Source organism: Rattus norvegicus, chromosome 19 (assembly GCF_021556685.1).
Source record: "Rattus norvegicus strain SHRSP/BbbUtx chromosome 19, alternate assembly SHRSP_T2T, whole genome shotgun sequence".
Lineage (NCBI taxonomy): Eukaryota > Metazoa > Chordata > Mammalia > Rodentia > Muridae > Rattus > Rattus norvegicus.
This window is the reverse complement of record NC_141552.1, coordinates 60,696,604-60,710,000: the sequence shown is the minus strand read 5'-3', so window position 1 is coordinate 60,710,000 and position 13,397 is coordinate 60,696,604. Positions and strand designations below refer to the sequence as shown.

Here is a 13,397-nt window from a genome sequence, read left to right as displayed (position 1 = left end):
GAATGGCTCGTCCTATCCAAATCATAACACATGCCCAGCAATATCATCACTACAGAATAAAAAAAAATGGTATTCTCAGAGTAGATGCTCTCTAGCTGGGGAGGGGGGAGGGGGACTAAAATTGTCCTCTCTGAGTGCTGAGAGTGCCTAGGAAACTGGTTGGGATGCTCAGACTACGTGACAATCCCCGCAGCCTTTGGATCGTGAATACAATGGAATATATTGATAACCTCACAAACCGGCTGTCCTTCGTGTTCTCGGAAATGTTTCAGATTTGGGAGCTGGGGGAATGGCTCAATGGGCAATATGCTTGCCGTGCAAGCGTGGGGAGCCGAGTTCAGAGGCCCCGGCGCACCTATATAAAAGCTGGGTGTGGCCACCTGCATCTGTAAGGCTGGCCCTGGGGGAGAGAGACAGGTCCTTGGATCTCATGGGCCAGCCAGCCTAGCCAAACCGGTCCGAGTTGAGTGAAAGGCTCTGTCTCAAAGAAAAGAGTGAAATGGAGAACAATTAGAGGCAAACAGTTGGTGCTGATCTCTGGCCTCACACAGAGATGCTTGCACACACACGTCACACACATACACACACATCCCACTGCCATGCACACACACACACACACATCCCCCACTATGCACACATGCACACACACGCCCCCCCATACACACACACATCTCCCACTATGCGCACACACACACACACACACACACACACACACACACACACACACACACACACACACTCAGTCCAGCCAAAAAGAGAGAGCCATATTTGTACATGTATCTGGAACAGCACAAGAAGACAAACAGACGCTCCACCCACCCACCTCGGTTTCTTGACAACAGACACCACTAATGGGAAGGATTATGGGGCAGGATGGTCAGGGGTCATTGTCTCTGCCGGTGGGGATTTCTGCCTAGGGCACACAGTTAGTAAAACAACCGCCTGTCTTTGCAAAGCAAGCTAAGGGGTAGCTGAGCTCAGACCACGTCTTATGTGGTGGGGCTCCGTGACTGGGCTTCCTGCTTGACGAAGTGAGATAACAGCCACAAGAGACATGGTCTTTGCATGTCCCTCCCCTTCCGGCATCATCCTCAGTCTTCCCCGGGTCTAGATACCCTCGATACCCTGGTTCCTGGAGTTAGACACCCTTCCACTTCCTGTCCCCCTCACTCCACCCTCGTGGGGTATCCTCCCCTTAACACACTTTTTCTCGTCCCTCACCTTATGTCGTCCACCCTCGGTTGCCCTGCCTGGGATGGGACACTAATCTTCAGGTGTACCACGAGGCACAGTAGCTCACTTCTGTTAATCCCAATATTCAGGAGACTGAAACAAGAAGATCAGGAGTTCAAAGCCATCCTGGGCCGCCTAAGATCCTGCCTCAAAAACAGAACCAAAGAAAGAAAAACTTTCCAGAAAAGCCTTCCTGTCTCGGTTCTCCCTCTAGTGATTTTCAACCTCCAGCAGTGTCCCCTCGGGAAATCCTGTCTTTCACACCCAGAGCATGGCCCTCTCTCCCTGTACCTGACCTTAGGGGGCACTGTCTGCCAACAAACTGTATCTTCAGATAGCTTCAAGACACAGTCAAAGGGAAGACAGACAGACAACTGCACACATGTGTTCCCACCTCCTTGCTAAATCATCATTCACCCACCCGTGTAGTCTCAGTACCACAAGGAGCACTAGCACAAGGGTTGTCAAGATGACATAACAAACAAGGCTCTGTCCCATTGAGCCTAGAAATCTCACCAACACATGCAAGTCTACATATATGTACAAGAAAATAAGAGGCTAGGAGGGACCAGGACCTACAGGGGAGAAGCTGGTTCTGAGTGGGCGTGTGCTTGTCTGGCCTAGATCTTGAAGATGGGCTCAGGTAGGGAAGAAAGAACAAAGCCCATGAGAACATCCTGGAGTCCAAAGACCCAGGTTCAAACCCCAGCTCTGCTCTCCACAGTTATGTATGGGGACCGGGCTTGGTCCTCTCCCCACCTCAGATCTGCATGGATGGAGACTTTGTTCCACTGCTTTGTGAGCCAAAAGAAACAAGCTGCCGCCCCAGGAGGTCTCTGTCAGTTACCTCAGCTACTGGCCGCCTCTCCATGGTTCCTCCTGCCGGTTTCAGTTTGTGTGAAGAGAGCAAGGGCTGAGACAGGTTGGCCAGGGACCCTGCTTAAGGAAACTAAAGATGCCAGGCTGTTTCACACGCGGCTGCATCTGGCCAGACACTAGAGACCAGCCGAGGCCACAGCCGCCTGAGCAGCCTAGCGATTTGGAAGCATCTAGAGGACCGAGGCTTGAAGCCCCCACTCTTTCCTGGCTGGGGGACCCAGGGTGGGTCACTCTCTTCTGGTTTAACTGCCATTGTTCTTTGAGTATAAAACACAGAGCCAGGTATGGCCTTCTGAGCAAAGTCTGGGACATTAAAACCTCCTTGGGGAGGAGAGGAAGAGACTGAGAGAGGGGAGAAGCCATGGCAGGTGATGTTAAGATCCTGCTCTGTGTTTTTACAGGTTGTTATCAATGTTCCTAAGGGATGGATGGTACCGGGCTTTGTATGTTTAAGTGGGCAATTATATCTTACCAATTGGGTCAAAAAAAAAAAAAACCCTCCTTGGGACCTGGAGATAAGCTCAGTGGGTAAAATGCTTGACCCGCGGGCATGAGGACCCGAGTTCAATCCCCCGGAGAGTACATAAAACATTTGAGTATGGTGATGCGTGCTTATCACTCTCAGCACTGAGGAGATGGAGACAGAAGAATCGAGGAGGCTCGCTGGACACCCACGATTGTTCTCTGACCTCCACAGGCAAGAGTACACACACACACACACACACACACACACACACACACACACACACACACACACAACCTTAGCGCTAAGGGTGGAGAGGAAAGACCGCTCCTATTATCTTGGTTAAAAAGTGACCCCACATCTCTGGAGACTGTACTAAGAGCCAACAGAAGACAGCGCTCAAGGTCTCCTGCTTCTGCGGAAAGTGTGTGTTCTGGTAACCATACGCACACAGTGGTAGCTGTTTGCTGAACGTTTTGTGTTCCTGTAGAGATATTAGTCCTTGGGTGGGCTCGAGGTCACAAAAACCCCCACCATCCCACCTCCTGCCCCAGACACTCTCTATGGGACGCAGGGACACTTTCTGATGATGACTCTGGAATGGTCAGGCCATGTTCGGCTCAGCCTCCTTGTCCTTTTCTGGTTCTATGGATGCCAAAGCAACCACCTGCCCCGCTCAGCTTCCTGCCACTGAGAGGGGACTGGCTACAGGCCACCTGTGAGCACCCAAGAGTGCTGAAGACAGGGTGAGCAAGTCATCAAAGGACGGGGGCGCACTTCCAAACCCACTCTCCAGGCAGCTCCCCAACCAAGCCCAGGAGCCCATGATCTGGGCACACTGTGGTAGGTACCTTTCACTCCTGGTTTCTGAATGGAGGATGTAGTTCATTTGGTGGAGTGCTTACCTAGCAGGCCCTGTGTTCAATACCAGCACACAATAAACTGGGCATAATGATGCCCATCTGTAATCTCAGCATTGGGAGGTCTAGGCGAGTAAATCAGAAGTTCAAAGTCATCTTTGGTAAGTTTGAGGCCAGCCTGGGCTATGTGATATTCTGTCCCTCCTTGCCCTCCTCCACCATTTTTTTTTTAGCTCAATTGCTTGCAAGATGACCTTTATTCTCTGCCCACAAAAAACCCAGCATACAATCCTTTCAAGTTCAATGCTAAGTGACCCTTACATTTGGACCTTTCTCCTCCTGCTAGAAGCCAAGTGAAAATAATCCCACACAGACACCCTTTGCTGTGTCTTCCTGCAGTGTACCTTAATAAGCACTGAAAAAAAAAATACATACCTTATACCTCTAAGTTGTGAAATCTATCTTCCTTCCTATGTAGGATTATAAAGAGGGTGGCCATTTAAATGAGTACAGAGTGTCACGCTGAACATGTCGTGTGCATCTAGAAAGCACTTGTCAGGGACTGGGAGGTGGCACAGTTGGCCAAGTTGTTGCTGTGCTAGCAGGAGAACCTGAGTACAATCCCCTGACTCCACGTAAGAACACCTGGTACAGTGACATTCGCTTGTAATCCCAGCGCTGTTGAGGCAGAGGCAGGAAGATCCCTGGGGCTCACTGACCAGACAGCCTCATTTGGTCAGTCCTGGGCCAGTGAGAACCCTTGTCTCAAAAAGAAAACAAGGTACACGGGACCTAAGGAATAATACCTGAGCTTGAACACTCTCTCTTTCTCGCTCTCTCTCGCTCTCTCGTTCTCTCTCTCTCGTTCTCTCTCTCTCGCTCTCTCTCGTTCTCTCTTGCTCTCTCTCGTTCTCGCTCTCTCGCTCGCTCTCTCTCGTTCTCTCTTGCTCTCTCTCGTCCTCGCTCTCTCTCGCTCTCTCTCGCTCTCTTTCTCTCGTTCTCTCTTCCTCTCTCTCGCTCTCTCTCGTTCTCTCTTCCTCTCTCTTGCTCTCTCTCTCGCTCTCTCTCGCTCTCTCTCGCTCTCTTTCTCTCGTTCTCTCTTCCTCTCTCTCGCTCTCTCTCGTTCTCTCTTCCTCTCTCTCGCTCTCTCTCTCTCGCTCTCTCACTCTCTCGTTCTCGCTCTCTCTTGCTCTCTCTCGCTCGCTCTCTCTCATTCTCTCTCGCACTCTCTCACTCTCTCTCGTTCTCTCTTCCTCTCTCTTGCTCTCTCTCTCGCTCTCTCTTGCTCTCTCTTTTTCTCTCTCTCGTTCTCTCTGTCTCGCTCTCTCTCGTTCTCTCTCTCACTCTCTCTGTCTTGCTCTCATTCTCTCTCTCGTTCTCTCTCTCACTCTCTCTGTCTTGCTCTCATTCTCTCTCTCGCTCTCTCTCACTCTCTCAATTCCTCTCCCTTTACCCCCCCACCCCACCTACTTTCTCTGGCACACTCACACCCACTGACACCCACACATAACTGTTAGTGCAACGCAGAAAGGACTTGCCTACCACATGTAAAGACTACTTAATACTTAATGTGCTTTGCTTCCGTTCATCATAACCACCACATAAAGCCCCCAGTGCACAAAATCTATTTCTAGATCCCATTTCTCTGTCTTTGTCTGGCTGCTCGTTTTGTTGTGTTTAGCTTCAGCCTCTCTGGTTGAACACGCTTTCTCCAATTGCGAAATACAGCTTTGTGATCCCCAGTGGCTGCACCCTGCTGACACTATGTAGCTGATATTTTTTCCTCAAGTTGCCTTCTTTTTTTCTTCACTGTAGCAGATCAGTTCAGAGGATGTTTTATAACTCTGACAGAGAGAAAACCAGAACCATTCAGCAAACAGCATAAGAATGCTCAAATAGCCATGGCTTCGGTGGAAACGAGACCAGATTGTCAAATTCTACCCAGAAACAATTGTCAGCTTGCGAATGAGTTCTAAAGAGTAAGAAGAAACCAACTGCCCAGAGGATGAAGCCAAAGTCACTACATGAGACTTACCAGTGGAAATAGAGATCAGAGCAATGTCACCTGGGGCTGGGTTAGGGGAATAGTCACAGAGATGCAGAGGCTAACTCTCCATTTGTGCTACCCTCACATCAGAAAGGATCTTCCAAAAGACCAGCATTTCAGAAGGTGATGGCGGTATATATGGCTAAGGACAAAATGTACCTTATATTGACACACTGTCCAGTACCTTCCTGGGAATATAAACATCTACATGTGCAGTGGAACTGAATAGCCACCAGGACTTGGGTTCCATTCCCAGAAACCACATAAAAGCCGGGCACAGGGCTGTATATCATAACCCTGGCACCCAGCAGGAGAGACAGATAGGTCCTGCCAGTCAATCCAGCCAGCTCAGCAAGCATCAGATCCAGTAGGCAACCCAGTCTCAAAAACTAAGATATAAGGACTGGAGACATGGCCGAGAAACTAAAAGCTTGCTCTTGCAGAGGACCTGGGGTTTGGCTCCCGGTATCCACGTGGTGTTTCACAACTATGACTCCAAGGATGTTCCAGGGGAATCTGATGCTCCCCTTCTGGCCTCCAGAGGTACTGCATGCACATAGCGCCCTTTAAATGCACACAAGCAAAATACCCATATACATGCATGATAATACTTAAAAGAAAATAATAAATATGATTCATCTTTAAAAGAAAGTAAGTTAGAGAGTGATACAGAGAGACACCTGATATTGCCTACACACACACATACACACACATACACACGCACATACACACACACACACACACACACACACACACACACACACGGTTCCAATAAGAAATGTACAGAGAGGAAAAGGCATTTTACTGCCAAACAGATGTCTTGTCCTGAGTAGAAACATGGGGGTGGGGGGTGCTAAGGAGGGAAGTCATGATGTGAACACCCCCAATCTGAGCCTAGAAGTCACAACTGGCCAAAACACCTGGCCCTCACTCTGTTGCTCCTCAAGGCACAGAGGAGTGAGTCCTCCTTCCCTGTGTTGGCTATGTCTCTGTTTCCAAAGCCGACTCCACCCTCCACCCTTTAAGGACCACACTATTTCCAGCCAGGCCAGAAATAAATGCTTTTGCAGCCTCCTGATAAGCAGGGTGCTGGAACCCAGAGGAAGTGCCCGCAGGAGGCCCAGAGCTGGCCTGGCACTGGGTGTTCTTTGGTGAAGGCCACAGCTTCTGAAATCAGCTGGGAATACAGTTGTGATGGGTACCAGGAAGGCTGGACATGCAGGGCTGCCACAGAAGGGGGAAGTTGGGGTTCCATCTCAAAGACAGCCCTCCACTAACTTCAGTCATCCAGTAGGCCTATGCAAGCATATGCATGCACGCACACACACAAACACACACACCACACCACACACACACACACATACACACACACACCACACACACACACACACATACACACACACCACACACACACATACACACACACCACACACACCACACACACATACACACACCACACACACACACCACACACACACACCACACACACACACATACACACACACCACACACACACACCACATACACACACATACACACACACCACACACACCACACACACACACATACACACACCACACACACACATACACACACCACACACACACACCACACACACATACCACACCACACACACACACACACATACACACACATACACACACACCACACACACACATACACACACCACACACACACACCACACACACACACACCACACACACACACATACACACACACCACACACACACACCACATACACACACACCACACACACATACCACACCACACACACACACACACACACACGTGCGCCACATGGGAAAATGCATATTCGTAGGCTGTGTGCACACATGCACACAGGGGAAATAGTTCCCCGGTACAGAGGTAGCTGTAGGATCTGGGGACTCAGTCCAGGCCCATCTCCCCTCACTCACTCTGTACTATGTCTGAATCTCAGAGCCTACATCACGTGGACAGCGAGAGCTGCCTGCCCCAGCGACTGACAAGTCAGCCCCCAGGGTGTGAAAACCCTGAATAACATGGGTTCAGAGTAATGGTGGCTCCAGCCTTTGTCACCCTGGAGACAACATATAAATGTATAATACTAGAGGTCGAGTTGCATCCTGCCCCACCCCCACCCCCAACAAAGATACGTGTAGGTCCTAATCCCTGGGAACTACAAATGCAATCTTCTTTAGAAATAGGGTCCTCGAGGATATAGTCAAGTTAAGATGGGGCCAAAGCTGGAGAAAAGGCAGAGCCTGGCATCTGTGTAAGGAAAAGACATCATCACATCTGGACACATGCCTGGAATTCCAGCACTCACCAGGCTGAGCAGGAGGACCAATATTTCCCGGACAGCCTGGGCTACACAGTAAGTTCCAAACCAGCCTAGGAAACACAGTGAGACACGGCAAGAGACTGCATCTCCAAAAAGCAAGAAGCACCGATGTGTAGCTCAGGAGCAGAATGCTTGCCTAACACATGCCGAGCCCTGGATTCAGTCCCCGGTACTAAAGGGAAGAAAAAGAGGGAAATTTGGGCAAAGGCCCACACGGAGGGAAGAGGACCGTCTACTGACAGAAGCAGAGATGTCAGGGAATGTGGCGCACCAGAGGTGAGCATGAGGTAAGAGCAGAGCTTCCCCAGGTTTTCAGGGCACCACACATCTGCCAGCACTTCCAAGCCAGCCACCTACTCTCCAGCATAAGAGAATGGATGCGTCTCTGCTGCGTGAAGCCATGCAGTGCCCGTTCCAGAGGATGCTCCAGATACTTTTATTATTGACAGCTGTCCCTCAGTTATCTGGGGTGGCTCTGGCTAGGCCATCCCCCGCCGCCGCTCTTAACCGCCCTGTGACCAAGTCGTTATGACACTCACGCTCATTTGCAGATGTGAAAACTCAGCCTCAGAGCAGACAAGAAGTTTGTCCAAGGTCACCCAGTCCAAGACAGAGCCAACACCCAGAATGAGGAGGAGGGAGGCAGTGGCACCGTGAGGCCCGGCTTCCTCTACCGGGCAGCATCCTGGAGACCAGCGGGGACAAGAAACTTTCTCTCTGTCCCACAGGGTCAAAGGAACAGAACGATGAAAAGAATCAGAAGAGTTGTCCAAGCCCCAAGCAAAGACTTCCTCCTCACTTGAACAGAAATCAGAGTCAGCTACTAACTAAAGCAACCAACACATGCCTCAAGCCCTCAACAGGGAGACCATGGGCTGTCAGGGGTGTGTGTAAAAGGACAGCCTCCTCCAAAATATACATGTGAAATTACCTTGTAAACAATTACATGCGTGCCCAAGATTAGCGCCACTGCCTACTTAGGTCAGAGAAGCGTCTCTGTCCTGCAAAGATTCTTTAGCTGGTCAGGTGCTGAGAAAAAGTTCCTCAGCCATTACAAGAGACATCTACACCACCGTCTGAGTTCAGGTCACATCGAGGAAGAGGGGACAGAAAGAAGGTAAGAGCCCGAAGGGTTGGAGTGCTGTGAAATGCTGTCTTTGGCCATGAGATGGCCACTGTACAACCCTCATGATTCCCTGCACAGGATTGGGCCCCGACAGCATTCCATCACGCAGGGGGTGGGACCCACGTTGCCACGCCCCTCGCCGAAGATCTATAAGCAGGCAGCAGTTGTTGGTAAAGGGAAAGATGGTTTTATTTTCTTTTCTTCTTTTTTTCTTTCCTTTCTTTTTTCTAACACAGGCTTTCTCCATTGAGAAACCTGACATAGGATGCCCCAAAACTCAATGTGTAGACCGGGCTGGCCTTGAGCCCAGAGATCGGCCTGCCTCTGCTTCCTGGGTGCTGAACTAAAGGCGAGCGCTATTACTGCCCAGCTAAGAGACCTTTTGTTTAATGGTATCGCCACCTACCGGTGCCCAGGCTTCTTGCCCCTGTAAGTAACCCCAACTAAACTCACTAGTCACACTCACCAAAAAAAGAAAAGTTTGAGTAGGGGGGACCACTAGGGGAAGGGCTCGAGAAAGACAATAGGAGTGAATATTACCTAAAGAGCAGTAAATTCATTTATGAACATGTCATATGGGTTATGCATTAATTTTGGAGCCATAATAAATTTATGCCAATAAAAAAAAACTTTGGGGGGAAAAAAAGAGATGCTTGGAGAGGACAGGTGGGCCTTGGTCCCCCAAGAAGTTCCCCTCCAGGAAAGATTTCCTGCCTTGCTCAGACTTCGCTCAAGCCTGCTAGTACTCTTCCTCTCCCTGAGCACCCTTGCAAGGAACCACTGCCCCGAGATCCCAAAAGTAGTGGCAGTTTTTCAGGGCTCCCATCCCTCAGCCAGAGGCCAAGGCCTTTCCAGAGTCCCTCCTCCCGCCTCTCTGAGCTGTGAAACTCTTTTTCATTGTTTCCTTTTTGCAGAAAAGGAAACCAGCTTGAGCAGGTTAGGCGAGCTCTGCCCAAGCCCCACTGGTCCAGAGCAGGGCTCAGCTCCCGAGCCAAGACACTCACACCCACGGATGGATGGCCATTCCTTCCATCAGCAGCCCGGTAGACGGGGAGCACTGCCAAGGTCAAGTTCCAGCCAGAAACATCCTGACTTGGACAGAGAACAGACGGGGCTTTCTTGTAGATGCCAGCTCCAGACTAACTAGCTGCTTCATCTTCCCACCAGCTCCTGCAAAGAAAATCCCTTTACCTATTGCCACCCTCAGAAGTTGCAGCCAGGGCCACCTGGTTGGGGTTTATCAGGGTGGTAACTAGTGTCCCAAGGTGAAAGCCCAGAAGATAAGGTGAACAAGGCCGGTTTCCCAACTCCTCCAGTCATCAAGGGAAATCCCACAAGGCCTTCTCCAAGCACCCTGGGGCGAGTGACAGGGTGAGAGCGACTGCAGCCAGGTCTTTGTTTTTAAGTCAAGTGAATCTGTACAGGTGAGTAGGTGACTTCAAAGGCCAAAGCCAGCCATCTGATAAGTCAGGTGGGCTGTGTCCGTCCATGGTGAGAGATGGCAGGAGGGGCTTTCAGGAGTCACCACATTCTCCCACCGGGACGAGGCCACACTAGCTCAGGAAACTTAGGCTGCCAACACACCCACAACAAGAAAAGGGCACAGATGAGGTGTGGGCAGAGAGGAGAGGGAATGGTCTCTGGGAGATAATTCCAGAGCCCTAGGATAGCACAGATCTTACTGTGTATGTGTGTGTGTGTGTGTGTGTGTGTGTGTGTGTGTGTGTGTGTGTGTACGCACGAGTGCGTGCATGTGCTTGTTATGCACTAGTTAGTGTGAGTGCGTGCACGTACGTGCTACTTAGTGTGAGTATGTACGTGTGTGAGCATGTGTGTATATGCATGTATGTCTTGAGTGAACCAGTCAGTGTGTATGTGTGTGTGTGTGTGTGTGTGTGCGTGCACGCGCGCGGGTGCATTTGCACACATGTGGAGGCCCAAGGTTGACATCAGAGGTCTTCCCCTGTTGCCCCTTACCTTTATTGTTTGAGACAGGGTTACTCACCAAGCCTGAAGCTCTTCAGTTATTGGCTGGATGGCCAATAGGACCCGCCCCTTCAGCACTGGGGTTACAAACCACTACTGCCATGGGTTTTCACATGGGCACTGGGCACCCACACCCAGGTCCTTGTAGTTGTACAAGGACTACCTTGTGTACTGACCCGCCTCCTTGGAACTTCTTTAAAGGCTTGGTTTCCCTCAGTCCATCAAAGCCCGTCTGGGTCCCTGAACCCTAAATGCAGCCCTTGGTTTGGGTCACTCCCCTCAGGATGAGATGAGGGAGACAACAGCTCTAGAGGCACCAGTTCTACAAGGCAGCTTGAGCAGGCCCGAGTGCCTCGCATGCAGGCCTTGCTCCGACAGCCACCTCTGTGGACCATCTCTTCCTCTCCCAGACTTCCTCTTTCCTGTTCTCACTCCCTTTTACTGTAACCACTCGAGATGACCCGTGGGTGACCATCAGCACCAGACTGCTCACACGAGGGACCATCAAACTCCTTCTGGTGCACTGTCCCATCCTCTGCTGCCATCACCCTCAGCTTTGCGGGATGACAGTCTTGTGACAGAGAGTCATCGGGCCAGCTCCGTATCAGACTCCTGGAAGTTTAATGAAGGTGGCAATTAGGGCTGGGAATGTACCTCAGTTGATGCTCAAGACCCTGGCTTTGATCCCCGACACCGTCTAACCTGGGCCTGGTGCTGCGTGCCTGTCATCCCAGCACTCAGGAGGTGGAGACAGGCGGATCTGAAGTTTGAAACCATCCTCAAGTAGATAGGAAGGTCCGGGCCAGTGGCTGTGAGACCCTGACTGACATAATAAGTAAATAAATTTAAATCATGTTCAGAAAGAAACAGAGAGGACACACCGCTATGAAAGTGGGGATTGTTTCTGGAAGGTATATGAGGTAGGGGCTGGGGGAGGGTCTCTGATCATGTCCACCACCTAGTTCCATGGCATGACAGCAGCAATTCCTGACCAAGCACTCATGGTTCGTGAAGGGTTCTCAGGCACGGGCTCCTTCGCACCTCATGATATCACAACCAGCCCACTCCTCAGAGGAGAAGACTGAGGCTGTAGCATGAGCCCCTCACCCCTTATCACCCTCCCACTCCAAGCTCAAGTGAAGGACTGGGACCCAAGTGGGTCCCTACAGGACAACTGCCTGCAGAAATGGCTCTGCTAGAGGGAGAGCAGGCCCCCCCCCCCCCCCCCCCCCCCCCCCCCCGGCCCTGGCCCAGCCTCACTCTTGCAAATGAGCCCTCGCTGTGGTTAACAGGCCAGCCCTTCATTTCCCCACCAGGCTCAGCATTTTGCAAACCAACACTTAGGGTGGGCAGGGTAATCTCCTAGCAGTTCCTGCTGCAGCCAGCGGGGAGGTGAACAGTTCCTTCCCTCTCAGAGAGGCAGAACCTTGCAAGAAGCAGAGCCTGGGTGTCCTGAACGTCCTCCAGTCCAGGTAGGCAGGGCAAACCTGAGCTCCCTGTCATAGAAACAGAAGTTTAATTTGCATCATGGCCTGATCTGCAACCTGTCTCCCCTCCCCCCAGCCATGTCCAGGGCCCCAGCTTGGGGTCCTTAAGAAGACTGCGTGTTGGGTTGGGGATTTAGCTCAGTGGTAGAGCCCTTGCCTAGGAAGCGCAAGGCCCTGGGTTCGGTCCCCAGCTCCAAAAAAAAGAACAAAAAAAAAAAAAAAAAGAAGACTGCGTGTCACCAACACCACTTGTCACTCCTCTGGCCTCCACTTCCTGCTGGTAAGATGAAAAAACATACACAAAGGGGACCTGAGAGTCTAAAGAAATAAGTTCACGTTCAAGAACTCACTCAGCAAGTGCCGAGCACAAGCCCACACTCAAGCAACTGCTGCTGTCAATCAAAAGTTCTCATGGTCAATGACGGTGTCAGGCCCAAGTGCCGGGCATTATTCTGGTAGACAGGCCATTAAGCAGGGGACAAGATGGATCAAGTCCCTGCCCTCAGTAAATCACTAAATACATCATTTGGCAGCAGTGTTATAAAACTTAACCAAAGCACAGTGAGGCATGATGGGACGGGAGGGGTGCTCTCTGAGTGATCGGGGAGGTCTCCCTCAGGAGGCGACATCTAAGCTGACATCTAAGAAAGATTATTCTAGGAGCCGCAGATCTCAGCTCAGTGGGTAAGGCGCTGGCCGTGCAAGCATGAGGGCCTGAGTTCTGATCCTCAGTACCCATGTAAAAACTTGAGTGTAGGATCAAACATCAGCAACAGCAGCCCTGGGGCAGGAAGGGAAATGGAGAAATCCTGAGGCTTATCGGCCAGCTGCTGATCTAACCAAAACAGTTAACTCCAGGTTCAATGAGAAAACTCGTCTCAAAAACAAGGTAAGGAAGCAAGTGAGAGAAACAGACAATATCTGCCTCTGATATCTACAAGCGCATGCCGGAACAAGTATATCATACATATG

At 50.8% G+C, this 13,397-nt stretch overlaps 1 protein-coding gene across 2 annotated transcripts in view; it reads right to left on the bottom strand.

The window, feature by feature from the left end:
* Plcg2 (phospholipase C, gamma 2) overlaps positions 1-13,397 on the bottom strand; it is a 136,731-nt gene that overhangs the window by 87,001 nt on the left and 36,333 nt on the right. The window contains exons 3-6 of one of the 2 annotated variants that reach the window (XM_087594329.1): positions 12,365-12,434; positions 11,641-11,761; positions 11,115-11,550; positions 9,957-10,122 (exon numbers count right to left, since the gene is read on the bottom strand). The gene's annotated coding sequence lies outside the window, so the exon portion shown is untranslated. 2 annotated transcript variants of the gene reach the window in all.